This window comes from Arvicola amphibius, chromosome 8, assembly GCF_903992535.2.
Source record: "Arvicola amphibius chromosome 8, mArvAmp1.2, whole genome shotgun sequence".
Lineage (NCBI taxonomy): Eukaryota > Metazoa > Chordata > Mammalia > Rodentia > Cricetidae > Arvicola > Arvicola amphibius.
This window is the reverse complement of record NC_052054.1, coordinates 25,098,701-25,122,690: the sequence shown is the minus strand read 5'-3', so window position 1 is coordinate 25,122,690 and position 23,990 is coordinate 25,098,701.

Genomic DNA, 23,990 nt, shown 5'->3' with positions numbered 1-23,990 from the left:
CATACTGGCCCAGATCAATTCCTGTACATACAAGGACACATAAAGGTCATCTATAAATATTTTTAAAAGTCTCATATCCTGTCACAACCTCTCAAATGAGATATTGGGGTCCTCTGTTTCCAAAAAAAAAAAAAAAACCCAAAACAAAACAAAGTGAACACGCTAAAGGTTTAACATGACTGACGTTACCGGAACTGAATGTGAGATCTTTTTCTCAGCCAAGCTTGTTCCTTTTCTTGTTCTTACTATATGGTAACTGACCTCATTATTCATTCCTCTCCTCAGGAGACAACTTTGACTTCAGCCTGCTTGCCTGTCACTCCCTGTCCCAATATTCTGCTAATTATGCCCTATGGCACTGATCTTCCTTCCTTTCTCTCTTTCCCTATGATTTTTGGCTCAACTTTTTTATTTTTTCTTTTTTTGGATGACATTAATCATACCTTAATTCATACTCTTGATGCTAATATAATTTTACTTCCCTTCATTCTAAAGTCAAAATGGGCTTTTTTTTTCCAAACACCATGTTCTCATCAAAGTCCCTCCACAACAATTTTTTGGATTTTGCCTCCTAAATTCAATGTATCCATCTCTTCTTCATTGTTAAACAAACAAAGTACAGGGGGCTGCCTACTATATAAAAAAAACAAGTTGCTTGAGCCCATGATTCTGAACATTCAAGAGCTTGAAGTTTCATCTGGTAATAGTTCAGATGTCTTAGATGTCAGAGTGGTGGGCCATGTACTTCCTGGCAAGAGATAGAGTATACGGGAACAGAGGTGTGCATGTGTCTCTTTTTCTTCATTTAGTGTCATAAGAGTTGGTCATGGGATGCTACCCTCATGACAATATCTACTTCTGATCCCTTCCTGGAGTTTTAAACACTGTAGTCAGATTAAGTTTCTACTTTATAGTCTACAAAGGAAATACTACTTCCATTTATGAAGCATGTAGATCATTAACTTTCTCTGTTTCAAGTCCTTCCTTTGTCAAGCTGTTTACTAATGCCATGGCCAACTCTATTCCTTAGGCCTATGTGCCCCCCTATTTTCCCTCAAGCAGAAGGATTCATGCATTTATTGTAATGATGTCCAGATTCCCAGAGTCCACAGTATTACAGAATCCAGTCCAGTTCCTTTCAATGGTATTGGCAAACATTTTGAGGATCACTTAGTGTGAACTCATTAGTTACCTATATCAGTGTCCCTGAACTGTTTCCTAAGTCCCCTAGTTCAGGCTCCTCTGCTGGAGGTGTCTCTGGGTGAAAGAGAATTCATGTAGTGACTGGGCTAGCCTAAGGTGGTATATAGAATCTCAGGTTGTGAACTATTTGGACTGTGGATTGATAAGCTGGAGAAATGGTTCATAGAGGAGAACTGAATTGACATATAAAGTATCAGTAAATCTATGCTTAGTAGGGCAGACAAATATAACATATCTAAGGAATTTCTGATCTCCAAACTTGTTAGTGGTAAGTGATTTAAAAACCAAGACTCTTCTGTAGCTTATGCTATAATATGGAACCTGTCACTATTCATTGTAGATTATGAAGTCCTAGTAGCAGATGTCTGTCTGCAGTCACCTGCTAGTTCAGTCACATATTTATGTATGTACTATAAATACATCCTTTGATAAGTGCCTTCTTTAATAAATGGGCAGCATATTCTAGATCCTGGTTGAATATCAATGTAGAAACCCTTTTGCCTGCTTTAAATTCAGCTTCCCAGCCTTTGATTGCCCATCTTAATTTGCATATAGGTCATGGAAAGATCTCAATATTACTTGAATAAAATGAAATACTTGTGTGAATGTAAAATGTTAGTGAGTGAATCAATGAATGATGGCTAGAGGAAAATTTACTTTCTCAGATCTTTGGGCCCCCTTCAACCTGTTGGAGTAACAACAGAGCATATAGAGGGAAAGTTCCATCATTGGTGTAACTAAGAAAGTTAGAGTCCTAGAAAGCCAAATTGTATTTGGCAAGGGACTTCCTTGTTACCTTGAAGATAACAAAGTAGGATTTTGGTCACTTTCATGAGAAAAGCTCTGTCTGGCCCTTTGCCCTGTCTGAAATTAGTATTCAGTCACCTTGGATTTTTCTTGTATTACTGGAAAATTTTGTCTGCTTTATGTAGGAGAATAGTATGTACATTTCAACTTTTGCTTTTTTTAATTTTTAGATTATAATATGATTATAACTTTATCCCTTCCCTTTCTTTCTTTCCTTCTTCCAAACCCTTTCTATTACTCCTCCTTGCTCTCTTTAAAAATCATGGCCCATTATTTTATGAATTGTTCTTTACATGCACATGTGTGTGTAGGTGTGTGTGTGTACTTATATATTCCCCAAATATACCTACTGAACTTCGGTTATAGTTTTATTCACATGCATGTTTACAGAGCTGACCATTTGGTATTGGATAACCAATTGATTTATTAAAAGAAATAACATCTTACATTCAATAAAAGTCCCTTTAATTTTACATTATCTACCTTTAAAAGTTGAAAGATAATTTCATTTTGCGAGATTTTAGGAAGGGTCACATTTAAGGTTTAGCTATTAGCCTTCTATGCTATAAAAAGTATCTTCTATTTGTGTACTTTATTAAGTAGAGACTGAAGTATGTAGAAAATTAATATCTATTTATTTATAGAATCAGAAAAACATTCAGAAATAAGAAGCTCTTGTTTTTAAGGAACTGTCAGCACCAAAATCATTGTATTTCACAAGTTTTGTAAGCAAATAAAGGATATCATTACCAGTCGTTCAGCACTGTAATAGCTTGATTCTGAACAGTTAATGCTTAAAATTTCCTAAATCCAAATTATCGGGGAAGAAATAAACTTATACATACAGTAGATAACAAACACTTAGTCCTTACTGTATTATTTCTTTTAATTCTCATCATTATCTTCTTTCTCTTTTTGTGAGTTTATAAACCATATTAATGCCTAATATAGTTCAGATTTTAATCATTTAATTGTAGACATGCTTTATTACATTATTTTTATTATATCTGTGCAGTTCAAAGTGTTAGATACAGGCATCAGTAATTAATGAAATAAATTGGGATCATTAATTCTATGCATTCTTAAGCAGAATATTTAGTTATCTCTCTCCAAGGAAAATACAAGTCATTTAAGAAGGTCAGCCTAGTTTGGTTGTTGTTGTTTATGGTTCACATATGAGTATGTGTGTGTGTGTTATTATAGGTATGTGTGTATGCATATGTTCATGTGAATTCTTCTATGAACTACATGCATATGTACTAGCTTTTCCTTACATGGCCTCCAGGAGTCAAACATCAGGTGTGAGTTTCTTATTTCTTTTCCTTCTGCCATAGTGAGTTTTCTTACTCTTCTCCTTGTCTTCTTTTCTCTTTTCTTCTATTCAGTCTTCCCTTCCTTTCCCTTCCCTTCCCCTTCTCCTTCATTCCTTCCTTCCTTTCTTTTTTAATATAAGTACTGAAGATCTGAGGTCAAATCTTAATTTTTGTATGGTAAGCCATCTACTGACTGAGACATCTCCTTAAGTCTTATTAATTAATCATCCATTTGAAATTTGAGAAAGTTCAAGAAGACATGATATACTCTTAGGAAATGTTGATCAGAAATGAACAAAGGTGTCTTTAAAATCAGAATTTCCTGAATTGTTAATGTTGGGTGACTTCCACCTTTTTCTTGTCAGGATATATTACATTTTTGTTATGGTGGAAAATGTAAGGACTAGTGAAGCACTTTTGTTTTATTTTATAATGTAATTTTAAAGTAGTCATTTTTAATTTCTTCAGTGTATACCTTACTATGACCATATATATTTAAACTTCTATTTAGTTACTTCCACTGCTTATCTAAGGCAGACAGTTATATAAAAACTTCAAGATCAGTTCTTAAAGCCTGTCCAGAGTGATATACCTCCAGCAAGGCCACACCTCCAACTAAGGACCCAACATTCACATGCCCAAGACTATGGACTCTAGGGGCATGCCATTCAATCCACCACACATGGGAAAAGAATATTGAACACACAAAAGAACACCTGCTTTCCTTCCTACTTCCACTACCCTTACTTCCTTTATGAAGAGCCTCACATTTTAAATTCATGTATGCGTGTGTGTGTGTGTGTGTGTGTGTGTGTGTGTGTGTGTGTGTGTTTAACTGGAAAAAAAACCTTCAAATAATTAAGGTATTATCATCTGGGATCTTGGTATTTATGGTACATATGTATAGTGGTATGCTAACTCATACTATCATACTTGTATAATAATATGGGTTTTCCAGTATGGCAGGGGTCTTTGACAAGCCATTCTTCATAGAGTTTCTCTCCTTTATTCTAGCTTCTCATCTCATAAGGCTAGTAGTCACTAATCTATCTTCATTCTCCACATAGCTCTCCCTTAAAGAGGCTTATGTAGATGAAAATATTATCTGACCATATGAGATTGATTTTATCATGATACATACCTCTCTGGCTCTGTCATAATCTAAATTATATTTCTTCACATTCAGACTTTGAAAAGCCAGCTGCCAAAATGGTGATATTTTAAGGAATGATTAGATAAGAAGACAATTCTTATGACTGGGATGAATGTCCTTTTAGAATGGACCATAGAGGACTTCCTTGTCTTTGACTAAGATCCAGTATAGTATCTGTTCGGACTAGATTAACAGGAATAATATGAAGCTAGAGCTTCTACCATATGAACTACAGTGAGAAGACACTACATAGCATCCACAGGCATTTGTCTTCCTACCTCTTGATTCAAAATTTTCAGTATAGGGAGTATTTTCTCTTTGTTTATAATAATTTCTAATTTAGTAACTGGGCATGGTGGCTCACTTCTCTATCCATGCATATGGGAGGCAGATACAGGCAGATCTCTGTGAGTTCTAGGCAAGCCTGGTCTACAAAACAAGTACCTGGACATCCAGGGCTGTCACAGAGAGAAAACCTGTCTTGAAACATTCCCAACAACAAATTTCACACTCAAAAAGCATTTCTGAGATTTTGATGTGAGACATACCCCAAACTCAAAAAACATTTCAAGGCTTCAAAAACGAATATCTAATTAGATCAAGAATTCCACCTCAGTGTATTTTTTTCCATGTGCTTGTCTGTTTTCCTATTGGTCAATAAGAAAAGGCAACCATTTCACAGACCCTCTTGATATTATGCCTATTTGGAATGGGAGGATGTGCTACCCCTTCCAACGGGAGCTTGTTTTATTGCTTTGAAGGTCAGCTGTGCTAACCAACCCTAAGGTGAAGGAGGCCTCAGTGCTTAGCAAAGAACATCCTATCTGCTTTCTGCCTTTGTCACAGGAAAATACTACAAACTAGTTGCAACAAACAACATATGCATCTTCTCCAAATTCTTGTCCTGCAGGTCCAAAAGCATCCACCAAGTTCTTTCTTTCAAGGTTTTCCTCCTTTGTGTGTAGATTCCTGTCTTTTTCAGTTTGTATAATACATTTCTTATTTTTGATCATATTGTTGATGTCTTTTCAACTTTCCTCAACTCTTCTTCTTATTAGTAATACTGAATTAGGGTTTGCTTTAATAATGTCTGTACTTTAAATTAGTAACACCTTTAAATACACTGCTTTCAAAATCAGCCACAATCTGGGATTCTGAGTATTAGCAATCCCACCAAATAAATTTTGGAGGTCACAGTGCAGTCCATATCCAGTTGGACGTTTTCTCTTCCAAGAATCTTATCTGAGAATTAGACTACCTTTCCACGTTAGAGTCTAAGTTTTCCTGGTATTGAAGTTGAAAAGATATTTTAGTTTGATGGTGTTTCACTAGAGAATACTGTATGATATAATACTGTTTACCTTCATGAATCAAGAATTTCAAAGACTTTTGCTTGAAAGAACATTTATCAGTACATTTTGATTTTTTACTCATATCCACTTTTCCAAAACAAATCATAGACATTTGAAAGCAAAATATCCCAATGAATTAATAGTTATGTTTTTCATATCAAAGGTTCCTGTGGCCCTATTTGAAATTTCTCTTCTATTTAAGAACATTCTTAACATTTCTTTTTTTAAAATTTTATTTTATTTTATTTTTATTAAAATTTTCCATCTCCTCCCTCCTTTCACTTCCCTCCCTTCCTCTCCACCCATACCCCAACTCCCTCCCTCTCCAGGCCAAAGAGTAGTCAGGATTCCTTACACTATGGAAAGTCCAAGGTCCTCCCAACTCCCCCCAGGTCCAGGAAGGTGAACATCCAAACTGACAAGGCTCACACAGAGCCCATCCATGCCTTAGAATCAAAGCCCATCGCCATTGTCCTTGGCTTCTCAGTCAGCCTCCACCATCAGCCACATTCAAAGAGTCCAGTTTGATCAAATGCTCCATCAGTCCCATTCCAGAATTAGAACAAAAGAATAATCAATATACAGTATACTAAATGATACTTTATCACTATTAAAATTTGTGTTTGCAATTAAAGAAATATTTAACCCACATTAAATTATAATATTAGAAAGTAATATTTATATGTAAGTTATTTTTATGATTCCGTAAAATCTATTTTTTATAAATCATATTAATTAATCTTATTATACTATTGGGTACTATATTAATGATTATTTATAAAAACCAAAGAAAACATATTATACTAATTATAAATAATGTGAGCTGTGAATAATAGGACATTTTAAAATATTGTTTATTTACACTCTATATTGCAATTTCTTTTTCCATAATCTCATTATTCAATGAATTATTACAAACATGAGAAGCAAAAACCAACAGAGAAATATTGTTTAGAAGTTATAAGGAAAAGTTAGTATGAAGAATATCTTATTATTGGATAACACCTGGGTTGAAATTGTACTTACATTATATGGTTCCCATCAGCATCTGTCAGATCTCATGCTTAAAATATTGAAATGCTTTCACAAATAGTTCTCTCATAATCATTTCCTCTGTACTCTCATTATATATGCACTTCAACAAATACACATAGCCTTCTAATCAACACTGATGAACTGATAATACTACAAGGGTTACACCTGGAATCAATCAAATGATTTATTTAGCAATTGTTGGAAGCCAATAGTTCACCAAAAAAGAAACTAGTCCATCTTGGACTCAGTAGTATCCATCCATCCATCCATCCATCCATCCATCCATCCATCCATATATACATACATACATGTATTTTTGTGCATTTATGTGTATGTATGTATATATATGTATGTACAGTAGAGTTGTATATATACTTTATATACATAATATATATTATATTCTACATATAGTTGTGTATATACTTTATATATACATAATATATATATATATATTGCATATATAGATCTCAAATTAATTAAGATTATAGGAGAAAAAGTATTGGGATAGGGCTTATGAATTTTAGTGTCATTGGTGAAATTTGTTGGTAAAAACTACCATTTGTCCTACCAGATTTCTTTCCTGTAACATTCTTCTGTGGCCCTAGGAAAGAAACTGATACTATGAGTCTAGTCTAAAGGTACTTCTTGCCAGTGAGTGGCCCTGATGGTCTGGATAAGCGTGGGAAGAGCATGTGAGTGCCCTCACTCTCATGACCAGATCCACCATTTGCTGTATTTGCAGCACTTCATATGATATCACAGTTTGGGGCAGTAGTTTTGGGAAGTTCTATCCATACAGGTGTTTTTGATGGATTTCTGCCTATGTTGGTTCCTTTCCATTACTTTTCATGATAAGGACTTTAAAGTCCTTCCCACTATTGTTATATGTTTTTTATTGCTTTGTTTTTCTTTCTACCCATCATGACTTTCTAATAGCTCTTTCAGGAACATGTTCTCACAAATTCATTTAAAACTTCAATCTATATCTTGTTTTTTTTAATATCAACAGATTTATCTCTACTTGAAATTTCAGTTTCCATCCTTTAAATAGTTTCAGAAGTGACTTTCAATTCTTTTCACATAGTTCACTATTTTTAAAAACTGATAAAAACTGTCTATGTATTTCTCCAAAAATGGTTTAGAAATAAAACTACTTTAAAAACATTCCTATGAATGATATAGCTTCCAAATGTGGTGACTGCCTCAAAACTACTTTCTCGCAAAGCATTGCACTTTAAAATCCTGGACTCTAGATAGCATTTTTGCAATAACTTTGGTCAACTGAAGCTAATCTAGCATGCTAAACACAACAGAGACTGATTCCTAAGTAAACAAAACTAAAACAAAGAATTCGGGCTATTATATTTGTTCTATCTTTGTCTTGTCTCCAGCTTTACTCTTCATTTTTAATAATAGACTTTGAGTACTCCTAGTGAGACCTGAGAGGTTGTTGTGATTAACTCATCCACCTGTGTGATGCATACAGATGGCATATACATTGTTGATATGTTTTAAATTAATAACGTTTTGCATGTGGTTATGTGTTGGTGTAACTTGGCTCACATAGACTTCTACTTGACTATTGGGCCAAATGTTAATTTGTTTTGCTCTTTCAGTTTTTCAGAAATCCAGAGTGTGGTTGACAGTTGTGCTTTGGGGTATTCTTAAAACAGTCCCCCTAGTCCTCGACCAACCTTCCATTAGAGGCTGACATGGCCAGATGCTGAAGTGTACAGCCATCATCTATCAACTCCACGTGGCCGAACTAGCAAAAGTGAATTGCTTTAGGCTTCTCTGCAGAATTTGTAGCTGGCTTGCATCCAGTTGCTCTTTGTTAGTGATTTTGCAGGCTAATATCTCATAAGTAGATACAGTTATAACTAGATAGGAAACATTTTCAAGGGGAGAATTAGAAAAATTTGAGCTCCAGTATGGATAGTTCTGAACAAAATCCAAACACATCTCTAACCACTTGAGAGAGTTTTGTACAGAATTTCTGAATATGGATGACTAACGGAAATTTATTACTTCCTATTTACTATTATGTATGTATAATGATCTAGACACAAACTCTAGTATGATTCAGTTCTATAAATAAAACATTTGAACATAGATAACAGATTTACTAATTTCTAAGAAACTCAGAACTCTTTATTCCAATATTCCCTGTTTTGTCATTCTCTAACTAAATAGCAAATAAAGTTAATATACAAGTGATGAGGAGTAATACAGGTTTGTAATCTATGATGATACAATCACCAAGGCTAATACTGTTGTGCATCTAGATTTCTATTAACTGAGTAAAATATATTATATGACATCATTCAAAAAAGTAGCTAAATGTGAATAGCTTATGTTTGCTTTTTAAGCATAATTTATCTTCATGTTCTTATTTATACAATGATAGCCATTTTTACTATTTTTGAAGGTTACTTGTATTTTTGCCTTAATAGTAGGAAGATGACAACCATCGAGTTTTGGTTGTCACCCCAAATAAATAATAGTAGAGGTCATTTATTGCAAGGCTATCCTTTGTTGATAGAATGGATTTTCATTCAACTTTCCTTTCTCTTCTTTTTAAATCAAGTTAATATTTGTATTAATTTTTTGAAATTATTGTTCAGTGTATTTTGATCATATTAAACAGACTCCTAATGATTTGTCAAAATACCCACAGATTCTTATACCTCTACCACCCACATTAGAAAAGCTTATTTTTTTGATGGATGGCGATTAATGAAGAAACCCACCACTTGCCAAGATGCAGAGGATAACAGCCTGCAGTATGTACCGCCATATATGGAATATCTGTATCACAACTTAACCTCCCAAGCCTTCGTGGTCATTGTCAAAGGGGTAAGAAAAATAACAAGAGCTAGAGAAGGTGGGTGACACAGTAAACAGTGTTTTCTGTACATAACATGATGGTAGCACATATCTGAAAGCAGATGTGACCATGTGCACTGCTCCTTTCTATTCTTAGATAATTTTTCAAGGCAGGGTTCCTCTGTGTAACAGAGGCTGTCATGGAACTCACTTTGTAGACCATGCTGTCCTCAAACTTAATAGAGGTTTGCCTTCCTCTGCCTCCTGTGAGATGGGATTAAAGGCATACACAACCACTGCTCAGCTTCTAATCCTAAATTTTGTAGTACTATAATCATTGAAACTATAAAATAATAGCTTATGCATTATTTGCTATGCAAGTTTGACTATGCTACCCATGGTTGCTGAACAGAAAAATAAAAAACGAGGTAAAATAATATGTATTATAGGATTCTAAGTTGAGTAAACTTATAAAACTCAATAAAGGGACATGGTAATAGGTTGAATCCGCCATTCTCTTCCTAAAGTTTATCTTGGTAGGTTTGATGTCTGAGTCAGAACTATAGAAGAGGGGCCCTGTGTAAAATGGCAGGAGTCAATTCTGGCTGAAACCGAACTACCAACTTTGAAGAAATTTATCAGTTAAGAATATTATATTAAAATACATAGGTATCTCTCTTTAATTTCACAATGTGGTTTTTAACATTTGTTTTTAGAGTGATGAAAATATGAATAAAGAGAAAAAATGACTAGCAGATAACAAAGGTAGATTGACATTTCTTTCCTATATGAACAGGGGTTGTAAGAGAAAGATCACAAACCAATGCAGAGGCACAGAGATGCCTGCTACAAAAATTTTGACATATGAGAGGAAAAAACATCCCATCGCTCATCTTAGAGGTTTTCAATCAATTGGTCTGATTATCCCTTGAGCCAATGTTGACAGAGACTGCTCATTCGTTTCCTGGCTTCTCAGATCCAAAACAATCACACAAAACTATATTAATTAAAACACTGCTAGCCGACAGCTTAAGTTTATTATGAACTAACTCTTAGATCTTAAATAAACCTATTCCATTTCTTATATTTTATCATGAGACTTGTGGTTTACTGGTAAGGTTCCGGGCATCTGTTGCCTTCGGCATCTACATGACGTCTTCTGGACTCCCCCTTCTTTTCTCATCTGTCTCTGCTTAGAATTCCCACCTTGCTCTAGTCTATGCTGCCATAGGCCCAAAGTAGATTCTTTATTGACCAATGGTAGTTAAACACATTTACAGCATATAGAGGGAATTCCCACATTAGGCCAATGTTAATTATACACTGGATTCAAGGATCAAAAGAATATTTAATCATATTAATATAACTATCACATGGATTTCTACCAAGTAACAATTTCTAATAGATCTCAAATTGGTGTACACATTTCTCCTACATAGTGATAGTGGACCCAGGGGAAGATAACATTTCCTTATGAAATTTATTATCTAGTAATGGAAATAGATGAGAAATCAGTCACCAAAGTAATATATGTAGTCAATCAGTATAGAAATTCAGGAAATAAAGAGGATGCTCTAGAGATGCAAGATACATTACTTTTTAAGGTTGAAGAGGAGAAACATTCCTCTGGTGACACAGCACAAAAAAGATATTTACATGTGAATGGGCTCACGAGGCTATCTGCATTAATATAACATCAAAAGGTTCATCATAAAATTCAGCATCTCTGAGTTTGGCTAGAGGAAACAAAGCAGAGCAATGAGATCCCAGGCAGCTGGGGCTGATAGGGTAAGACCTCTGTTTGCTAAGATCTAATGTGTAGATTATAATAGACTTTCACAGGCCTCCTTAAGGATCTCAGTCTCTGTGTGATAGGGAACCACAAGATAATTGACAGGGGATTAAGCAAGGCATTCTTAACAACCTTTGTTGCTTGGCAGACGACTGACTATAAAAGACAAGGAATGAGTGGAAAGCTGAGTATAAGAAATCTACAATAGTCTAAGCAAGTGGCAATCATTCCTGGAGGAGACAGCATCCTATATTACTGGCCTACAGATAGCGGGTTTTGACAGTTCTTAGAGTGGTAGCAAGATATAGACAGAGTAACTAACTATCATCATTGTGGTAGCATTCAAGTAATCTTTATAGCAGTGTAGGCAATTGTACCACCAAACATTAATATTATTAATAGCTCCTTGGGCAGAATTTTTGACATTAAATACTGAAGTTTTATTCATGTCAAAGCTCTGGGTTTGAACTAAATTACCACAATAACCTTCATCTCTGACCCTTTATATTTCTTAGCAAAGTAATGTACATGTAGAATGTGAAAAAACTGTAGGCCATCAGGATTTCAACACAGCAATGTGGTGTCTCATGCCAACTTCTCTATTTCCCAGGGAACCATTAGGAAACTACTATTACACTAGAGAGGAAGAAAGTCGAGAGATTTTGGTTATTTTTTTTAATGATGAATAATGATCGTGCAAAATAACTTTTAAAAACTCCTAGAAGCTTTTTCTTGATTTTTGGTGATTGTAATTATGCAATCCAAAGTCTCCAACTGAATTAAATGTCCTGTAACCATTTTAATGACTTAGTAAAGAAAGGGAAAAATTACAAAGCTTAAATTCTTTTTCAATATGATGACTCTTGAGAATTTTAGTGACCTTGATGGACCTTTTAGAATTTCAGTTTCGCCGGGCGGTGGTGGCGCACGCCTTTAATCCCAGCACTCGGGAGGCAGAGGCAGGTGGATCTCTGTGAGTTCGAGGCCAGCCTGGTCTACAAGAGCTAGTTCCAGGACAGGCTCTAAAAAAGCTGCAGAGAAACCCTGTCTCGAAAAACCAAAAAAATAAAAAAAAAAAAAAAATAGAATTTCAGTTTCTTTATAATCAATCAAAAAATTTTTTTGAAATGCTGTTTAGAAGCTCAAAAGAATCACTGGACCCTGAATAACTTTCTTTGCATGGCATTTTGATAAGGTCATTGTAAATTAGTCAGAAACATGGACTACATTTTAAAAATACACATCACTTCACAACAGATTTGGTCCAAATGCATTTTGGCATTTGCTGAATCCCAAGTGTTTTCCTTCTATTTTTTCCCCTCTTAAGTTCTCCAATAAACTAGCTAAACCCATAATATAGGTGAGCTCACCTGCCTCTTCTATTCACTTCCCTATTGAGTTGAGCCCCAGGCTGTTCTTTAATAGCTTGTAACCTCAGACTAGAAATTCTTATACCAGGAATCAGTAGAGGCACAAAGTCTAATAAAAGCCCGGGAATTTTTTTTTTGCTCTTTTTTGAAAAAGAAGTGCTCTAAGGAATGATATTGTTCCTGAGTCCTGACTCAAATCTGTTCTGTATTTGAACTCTGTGATTATGAAATTTCAATTAAAGCTATAAAAAGCAAAGCTAACAGACACCAGGGTATGCCAAAGAAAAACAGGATGTTCTTTTTTGATTGGGAAATAATTATCCAAGTTCAGTGGCTGAGCCCAGGTACCCGAGTTTACATTTTCTGCGCCTCATTATAGAAACACTTGAACTATGATAAATTTTCCCTGAACAGCAGAGCTGTCATTCAAAATGGTGATTTTATTGGGGTGCAAATCCCTTTAGTTATTGCTTCAGTCCATTTTTAAAATGGTTTTGAAGCCTGGAGGACGGGAAGCACAATTGAAGATGGACTCTTCTTTTGCCCCATCCAGCCTGCTCCTCCTGCTGCAGACACCAGAGTCCCTCCAGGGCTCTCCTCTACCAGGGAAGCCCTCTGTTATCTTGCTCTTTACAGTCCTGCTTGGGAACATAGCTCTTTTTATTCCTCAAAAGTCATTACACTGATTGGATTATGTCTTTAGCACAGGAATGAATCTCCCTGTGAATTTATTACTTCAGCGATTGAAATACGAGCTTTAGTAGTGAGTGGAAATAGCAAGTACTTAATACCTTAGCTATGCAGTTGAGTAGCAATGTTGAGATTGTCTTTCCATACATTCATTGTAGTTATTGTCTAAAATGATTCAAGAGGATATAATTGAAATGGGTGTGTGTGTGTGAGTCTGTGTGTATGCATAAACACACATATACATGCATATATGTACACATATAACACACACATATATACATATGTATATACATGTATATGTGCATTGGTGTATGTGTGTAGGTATGGATAGGTAGTTACTAGATGGATGTGTTCTAGACGCTCAGTTAGATCTATACAACAATGGAAAACAGAAGTGAAATCAGATATCGATACTCTACTCTTAGAAGCCACTGGCAGCGGAAATGCTACATTTAGGAACAAGTAAAGTTATTTTCTTTCCTTTGATGTGACATTGGAACAAAATCATGTTAAATATATTTTACGGTTGGATATGCTATACTCAAGAATTAAGCTTAGTTTTAAATGGTTATTCTTTGAAACCTCATACATACATGTAATACATTCAGATTACACTGATCTCTATGTCTACTTCTATTTCTCTTCTCATACCTCCTGTCCCAATCCCTTTCCTTCCTCCAACTATGACCTATCCTGCTTTTTTTTTTTTATCACTTGTGTGATCTACTGGGTTAACTAAAGGCTACTTTTAAAGCATAGGTGTGAAGCTATCCATTGGAGGATGGCTAATTCACCAGAAGTTACATTTCTGATGACAATGACTTCTCCCCAAGTAGCCTTAAAAGTCGTTAGCTCTCTTGGGTGGGACAAAGCAACAGGAGATTAAACCACCATCCACTAGTAAATGTTGATGGGCCCATGAAATCTATTCCAACAATGGGCATTTCTTGCTAGGCTGTTTATTATTGTGCCCTTCAGGGTTCACTGCTGAAGCTGACTACAGGTATAATTCTTACCCTGCAGCCTCCAAGGCACCTTCCAGCACAATGAAAGTCAGTCATCAAGAAGGAAATTTTCAGTCAGTTTTAACCTGATTTTTCCATATCCTGTGACTATTATCTCTAGCAATGGGGTATTACCATCACATTCTAAAAGAAAATCAAGAGCACAGGATGTACCCCATACTGTTTTAGGGGTTTCTGGGACCCTTTAACAACTTGAAGGGAGGTATTCCAAATTTGGTACTGAGATTTTTCATGATTAATCTATGGAGTCTGGGTGTAGGTAATATTATCTTTTCTCTTGTGTAGGATAACCCTAACAAATACTTAAAAAAAATAAATTCTATCCTTAGGATGTTTATAAATTATTACATCTGTATATAGCCTTTTTCAGCTTCCTTATTGTAACTGTCCCTCTTACTTATTTTTCCTCTGTACCTCCTCATTTAGATGCTTCAGCGAACACCATTCTCTTTCCTTAGTCAGAAAAACCTATGTTCTATTACGCCTTTGACATAAGTGTTTTGCTTCTCTCTACACTTTCTCTTACTACAGACTAAGAGGCTTTAATTTTTCAGTCTTGTAATTCCCAATGTAAAACAGAATAAACAATAATGAGGTTTAATTTTATTTTCTTACCCTTCATTTTATTGTTTTCATATATTTAAATATTATACATTTCTTGATTTTTAAGATTTGTCATCATATATTACATTAGATACTGTTTTAAGGAATCAAGAAATAGAAAATAGTTATTAATTTCATTTGCTTATTGTCTGTGTGTGGTGGGGGGCATCTGTGTACCCCATCATAGTATATATGTGAAAATCACATGACCAATTTCTGGAGTTGGTCTCTAGTTCTACAATGTGCATCTCAGTGACCAAACCCAGTTCTTTAAGCTTGGCAACAAGTCAACTGAGACATCTTTCTGTCCCAGAGATATCATCAGTTTTTCATCATTAAGAATGTTATACATGCATATAGTGTTTTTATTAAATCTAACTCATCAACTCTCCTCTACTTCCTCTTCTATGCCTCTATCTCTTTCCCCTCCCAACTTTATGTTATCCTCTGTTTTCTTTATGTCAACCTTCTGAGTACACTTAGTGCTGCCAAAATGTGCACAGGTGGAGGACCATATTCTCTTGCATGGATAGACTTTCCAGGCCTGATCCCTGAAGAACATTTAATCTCCCTTTCTCTGCTGCCATCAGTTAATAATGACATCTCAGCTAGTGGTGAGACTCTGAGTTCTTTAGCTGTCCACACTGGAATTTTGGCTGGCTTGGTCTTGTCCATATCGTGCATGCAATCACAGGTGCTGTGAGTTCATATATACCATGACTATGACAAGTGCAGTAAATAACATTTTCCTGAGGATGTCCACACACTTAGCAGATACATTTTGAGGTAATCTGAATCTTTCCCTCTAAATCTTGTTCATCTGTGAGCTTTGTCTCTATCCTGTTGATTAGTGTCAAGTGTACTTCACACACATACACAAGAAAAAGGACAGCCGGTTTCTTTTTCAGTATACTGCCATTTTATAATGTAAATACAAAGGTATAGTGGTATATTATTTGAGTATTAATGAATAAAGCTTGCCTGAAGATCAGAGAGTCAGTCATAGAGACCAGGCAGTGGTGGCACACACCTTTAATCCCAGTAGCTATGCTAGTTAGTCCCAGCACTAGAGTGGAATACAAAGCAGGAGACAGGTCTCAACTCAATCTCATTCTGAAGATTCGTGGAGGCAGGATCTTCATTTTATTCTAACATAGATGTAGGAACCAGTGGCTGGCTGCCTTGCTTTTCAGGTTGAACCCCAGTATCAATCTCAAGGTTTTTATTATTCAAGTTACACAAAGATGCTCCCAAAGATTCACAGTGTTTGGATCTGATTTTTGTCATGCTTTCCTAGAATTTCCATATATCATAGAAAGGATATTTTACCTCATTAAAATAGTTCTTCTATAATAGCTTGGACATTTTTCAGAAATCACATTATTGGAAAAAAAACTAATGTTTAAATCACAAAGTATGTCCACTGCTGCATTTTCTATTTGCAAATTTGGAAAAGTTAATTAAAGCAACATAATTTATTGACTAAGGCTTAAAACCCAAACACAAAGCATAAATGAAATCTGCATATTAAAAATATCACACCAGAAAACAGTGAATGTTTTAGCATGTATAGGAATGTGAAATTGCTGTAACTTTATATTAGGTATTAATGGACTTATTATAGGAATACACATAACATACATAGATAACATACACAGAGTCACCTCACCAAAAGACGTTGTCTCAATATAAGCATGTTTCATGCAATATTTTTTTCTAAATTGGCAAGTCTACATTTTTAACTTACTCATTTTTAGACTTGGTGGATGACAAAAATATATTCCTTATAAGACCTATGCCTTTGCTGGAAGTCAGAATTTTATTTGTTGCCAAATATGGCAGTCGTATTGTTTCCATTGCAGAAGCACAAAAAATAAGACACACAGTCAGCCTGAGTTGGTTAGCCTTGAGATGTTGAGGTTAAAATTGACATTTGGTCTTTAGTACAGATCACATCCACTGCATGATTTTGATAATCATGAAGTAAGCTACTATTTGATTAAGTATTTGGCAAACTAAGCTTATCTTGACTGATATACAATGATTACTAGCAAAGCCATAACTCTAGTGCTTCATAAATACTTGCAATAATTTTGTTATTTATAGATAAAATAAAGGCATAAAAGATATAAATGTGCCAACCTTCCCTGCAAAGGTCATGCTAGAAATTCTCAGTTTATCCATTCATTATTTTTGTTTGCTGTGGAACAATTGTCTTGTACTTTGTAAAGATTTGTCACTTATATTTTAATAAAATGCCGATTGGCCAGTAGCCAAGCAGGAAGTAGAAGTGGGATGACCAGGCAGGAAATAGAGGCCTGACAATGAGAACAGGAGAATTCTGGGAAGAAAAAAACTGAGTTTGCAGTCATTACTCAGCCTTGGAGGAAGCAAGATGAGAATGCCTCACTGATAAAGGTACCAGTCCACGTAACTAACATAGACAAGAATAATGGGCTAATTTAAGATGTAAAAAAGACTTAATAAGAAGCCTGAGCTAATAGGACAATATGTTTATGATTAATGTAGGCCTCTATGTTTTTCTTTGGTACTGAATGGCTCTGAAACTGGTGGGACAGAAACCTCTGTCAACAAAATGGTGCCCAATGTGAACAGCTAAATCCACTTAAAAATTGAGAGAGTTTGGGAAGAACTTCTAGACACAAAAGAACAGAATTAAGCATGGCTTCTTGATAATAGCATTTTCTCAGGTGGGCTCTGTTCATTAGAGGCAAGTGTGTCTCATTTAAGAGAGGCTTCCTGACTCAGCTTTAAGTGTGAAAGCCTTGCAGCTGTTTTAAGAAGACCTGCCAGGAAACACTTAAATGGTGTTTATGAATAGCTGACAGCATGGTGGTGGCAGGGATCTTGAAACACCATACCTCCACCATGAGGCTAGACTGTCAGAAAGCTAAGGAATAGGGTGGAACTAGTCATCAAAGCCACAGCTTTAATCCTAGCCTTATTGCCTAGCAAATTAAAGAGTCATGTGGTCAGAAAAAGAGAGATATACAGTAAAGATAGATTCACACACAAAAAAACTCTCTAAATGGTTTAGAGCGGGTGTAATATATATATATATATATATATATATATATATATATATATATATATATATGCTTGGGAGAGAAACAAAAAAGGATAAAGTCCTTCAAATAAAAAAGAAAAAGTAGTCAGGTGTGGTGGCACACACTTTTAATCCCAATACTTGGAAGGCAGAGGCAGGGAGATCCCTGTGAATTCAAGAACAATCTGGTCTACAGAGTGAGCACTAGAAGAGCCAAAGATACTCAAAAAAACCTAGTTTCAAAAAACCAAAACATAAAAAAATAGAGTTTAAAATAAAGCCACATAAAGATGGAAAATACACAGAGAGTCTGGATACTGTATATTATTGTGTTGTTTTTGAATTGTTTGATGGCTGAAGAAGGAACAAAAGCTACTAAAAGACATTTGATTATAAATGTTGCTGCATTAATCCAACATATATATTTTGAAAATTTCTTGACTTCAAAATTTAAGTCAAAAGATGAGTTACTTTGGAGAAGAGCTTTTGTTTATGTTTCCACAGGAAATCAGTACCTGTGGATTTATTCTGGGCTAAGAAAAATCAAGTTTGATCAAGGAAGACTACCTGAAAAATCTCTGATAGGAGCAGATGGCCCAGATGTCTGAGTTCCACATCCAGAACAGACTCAAAACTGCTAGCTGAGGTGATCACGCCTCACAGAATACTCCAGTCAGCACTTGGTCAAAATTCTAAATTTTTTTAGGTCCCCATAAGATTATCAGTGCCTCCAATTAGCAGGAAGTAGCAGGGAAAACTATGCACACATTCCCCAAAAATATATTATGGATGTTTGTCTTTGATTAGAATGTTGGTTACAAGTTGTTATGGTTAATGGTAAGAAATAAAGCTAAAGAAAGAACATTCAATTCAGAGTTCTTATTTGAAAAAAGAAGAGGGGATTTGCTGTGGGACAATTTCTTATACTTTGTAAAGACTTGTCACTTGTATTTTAATAAAATGCTGATTGGCCAATGGCCAGGCAGGAAGTTTAGGTGGAGCAACCAGGTAGGAAGTAGAGATGGGGCAACCAGAATAGGAAAGTTCTGGGAAGAGGAAAGAGTCAGTCTGCAGTCATCATCCAGCCACAGAAGAGCACAATGAGAAAGCCACACTGCTAAAGGTACCAAGCTACATGGCTTATATAGACAAGAATAATGGGATAATTTAGAAGTATTCACATCTCCCTCTGTCAAGAACATGTGCACACACATACAAATCAAACTTGAGTATCAAATTTTGTTTTTTGTTTGGATTTATAAACAGGATTTCTCTGTGTAACAGCCTTACCTGCCCTTGAACTAGCTCTTAAAGGACAGACTTGCCTCGAACTCTTAGAAATCTGCCTGCTTCTGATTCCCATGTTCTGGGATTGAAGGCATATGCCACCACTGTCTGGCTGAGTATCAAACTTTTAAAAGAAATTGTTAGTGATTTTTATAAACATTATCCACAGTGTAAACTTGTCATGATTTGCTTAACAGATCAAAGATCCAAGCACTTTATGGCACTAGAAATAAGCCAACTGCATGCCTCACTGAAAGAAGCATAGGACAATAGAAGTAGATGGGTTTTTTCTTATTGTGCATGAGCATATTCCTAAATCATGTTTAGAAATAAAATTGCTAAATATAGAAGAGTAAGTGTAAAGACAGTGTGGGTAAAAATGTGGTATGACAAAAAACATAACCATTATTCTGTATATGTTCTTTGAAGTGATAAAAGAAGTATTGCACTTCAGTTAGGGAAATCTTGTAGAGGTCCATCCATAAAGAAACATGGACACTCAATCATCTTTCACATCTATCACTGTTGGATAATCTTCTTTTCTATGCTTTACCATATGCCCAGGCTAGCTTCTCCATTAATCTGCCACAAATTTAGAAACTAACAATAATTTTGTTTCTAACTAACTAAAGAAAGTGCCTCTATAGTATAATGTTAAATACTATATTTTATTTGATTATGTTAAAGTTTGACTACTAGAATGTATAGCTAGTTAAAATGTTCAGCATCCCCTTCAGAATAGGCAGTTAGAATGTTATTTTTAACAGTTACTTGGTCAGCATGTTTTGTTTGTAAAATAGTGCCACTCTAGGAAGAACAGAAGCTACACAGAAAAAAAAGAAACCAAGATGTGCAGAATCCCTTGAACTCTGTAAAAACAAAATACCCGTACATGGACATAAATGACTCTATGTGCAAACTTGTACACATTTAAACAGTTACGATACTTACAGACATTGAAAGTCACTAATGTAAGAGAAAGTACCTTGTGAAATATTTTACATTATTCTGGAAGACTTTGAATTGAAAACAAATCCTTTTCAACCAATAATTTAGCAAAATGTAGATATGTCATAAATTGTAATGCCAAGGATACATCTAGCACATTTTTGCCTAAGGAGTCCTGAGAATCACATGATTATATAGGTGTTTGTGATCATTTTTCAAACTGACATATAATCTTCCTCCATGTTTAACTGAATCGAAGGTCACCATCATGTCTAACTGTAGACCTTACACAATGAAAACAATTCCCTAGAATAAACACAACTGCAGTGCTTGGTGTCACTGTGATTTGTTTCTAGGTTTTCTTTTTATAATAGTCCTGATCAATTTCGGTATTATTTTATTTAGAAACATTTCCTACTTGCTATTGTGAGACACATGAAGATGTCAACAAAAGAGCTGCTTGAGGAGATGACATTAATATCAGCAATAGTTAGGATAAATTGGTTCATGTGCTGTAAATCAACTACTTAGTAAATGTTTTGTTATGAGAATTATGTGTGCTTCTCAACAGAAAATAGTGTTATCCTACCAGTTTTGATTAGCCATATTCACAGTAAATCATTTTAATGTCTGTGTTTTGGAAAAAACAGAAATAATTGTGAAATCTTTTACTAAGCTTCAAGTTTTTGTACTTTCACTGACTGATGGAGTGTTTCAACTGCTCAGTGGAAGATAAAAGCTTACATTAGCTCCCTGTGTGTTCTCTACTAGGTTGAAGTTTAAATGAGCTTTGCTGTGAGTGAATAAAGACAAACAGAAGAAATAAATGCTTTGATATAGTTTTTATTTTATTTCAAGCCCACAAATTAGTAAGAGAAACCAGGTGCCTAAATAATGTTCAAATTTGTTTTCATTTAATGACTACTAAAGGATTTTTCTAAGTGTTAGTTTCCATTATTTAAATGCTGTTAAAAAGATTCAGCCAGCCTGTGTGTCAAATGCAATGATAGGCCTCTGGTTGGATGAGAGCCCTTCACGTTTTATTTTTAGTTTCCTATTGGATGAAGCCCTTCACAATTTATTTTTACTTCCCTATCTTCTTGGCTATCAGTTGTGGATAATCTTCTCAGACATATTAGCATTTAGTGATAATATAAATGGGTAGTAATCCTTTAAGCCACACGTAGCTAATAGATTATACATTTTATAAGCCAATTTGTGTTTAAGATACCATACTTTATCTGAAAGCATATTATATTTTCTAGTTCTGAAGTGTGTGTGTAAACTAAGTGAACTCCAGCAATGGATTTCACAGGTAAATGGAAATACAATAAAGTAAATGGTGGTGCAAAGGAAAGCTTTCATCTGGCATATAGTTCAACCATTCGGGTTTCAGTTTGTTAAATTTGATATGCACATTCCAATATTACATGCAATATTTAAAATTATGATTAGAAATGAGCCTGGGGAACTAGATGAATCATGGAGTTGCTAATAAGATAGTAAGTCTTTTACATCTACATCATTGGTTGAAATCTAACTAACATTAATAGGGTACCATATTATAATCTACCAAATGAAAAGATTATGCTCTGATAGCCAGTTCTAGTGAACATCTAGCTACAGAGTTCTTTGAACTGTTTATACATGCTGTTAGATTAAATGCATTTCAGATCACACCCACTCATAACTACTGATAATTAATCTGAAGGATCAGTAAATATTCTTAATAAGCACCTTTTGTGGACAGTGTACATTGATTTTATTGCAACTTGCAAAACTGCACATTTTCAAATGGTAGGTCAATTTTAATTATCAAATGAGAGTTTTTTATTCTTAAATAAATTTTTATTCTTTTATTTCTCTGAGAGTCCATATATGAGTACAATATTTACAGTCAACTCTACCTCATTTTCCCCTCTCCAACTTCTCTTGTGGTCCCCTACTCCTACTTCAATTCATTACTTCATCTTTCATAAGTAATTGTGTACACACACACACACACACACACACACACACACACACTCATACACTTACACACACACTCTCCTCCTGAGTCAATTTACTATTGTGAACAGGAGCATGTAGTTAGGACTAACGATTAGAACTGCTGTGGTTCTAAAAAATTTATCCTCTTCTAAGAGCCATTAATTGCCTCTAGTTACTTATACAAGAATGAAAACTCATGTGATTGTCCCATCCATGTTTCTATGTTGACTGCTAATGTAATTATAAAGGTATTCTTAGGCAATAATAATATAGTATCTGATATTAGATTGTTGTATGTACTGTAAATATCATAAGCACATATGATATTTAATATCATGTATGTAAGGATATTTTTGATGCACATCTTATAATAACTACTATATAAAAGGTATATACTAATTTAGAAATGTATTATCAATAATTACTATATATTTATAGAGACAAGTATTTACTACATATTACATATGTTAAGTTTTGATACATGTTCTCAATGTGAATCTGTGGTTCTCCTGGAACTTGCTATGTAGAGTATGCTGGTATTGAACTCATGGCAATATTATCATCTTAGCCTCCTAAGTACTGAAATTTTAGGCATGTGAAACGCCAAGTGAGACACATTTTATCACTAAACACTATCATTAAAATATAGCAGCAAGCAGTTAAATCTTAACACGTAACAATAAAATTGACATTGAATTCGTCAGTAAAATTATGAATCAAGTTCTGGATTCCTGGGGCACCTTTCAGGGTCTCACGTTTGAAGAATAATAAAACCATAACCATTTGAGCTGAACTGGAATTGTCATAAAAAAGAAATAATCTATTTTGAGAGAGAATTTATAGATGTCTGTAGAAGATTATGGGTAAATGTCAAAAATATGAAAGGATCATTGGTTTCTTATGTTTAAATTTGGTATTTGTTCATGAATTCTTGTAAGACAGTTTTAACATGCTGGCATAATGTATAAAACACACTGAAAGACAAACACCTTTTAATATATTTCTGGGCATTAAAAGTATGGATTTTTTTCCTCATTCACGAATTCGCTATTAAGTCTTTTCTGATGAACAGATTTGATGGTGTTAATGATCTAGGATCATAAACACAATAGTGTAACTGCTTCCCTGAGCCATGCATGAAAATTGTTCTCATTATTTTAGTACACTTACTTGCAAGCTTATTTATTCTTCCAAACACATGTGTGAGTCTGAATTTCCATTGGTGACAGTTGTTCTATAAGCAATACCTTTCAAATGGATATAGAAGGAAGGCAACTATCAAAAGTTGGAGGTAGAGGTGAGGCTACCTAATTGGTTCTACCTCGTAGTATGATAATTTCTAGAACCATTTCTAATATTCCTGTTTAGGAGGATTCTTGAAGGCACATGTCTAAAGCTCTTTGAAAGCATTAATCTGCTTAAATTGTTCCAATATTTTGTCATTCTCAAAACAAATGTGTGATATTCTATGTTCATGCCCCAAACTAACAATTTCAGACCCTGGATTAAGTGAACATAAACTATCCTTTT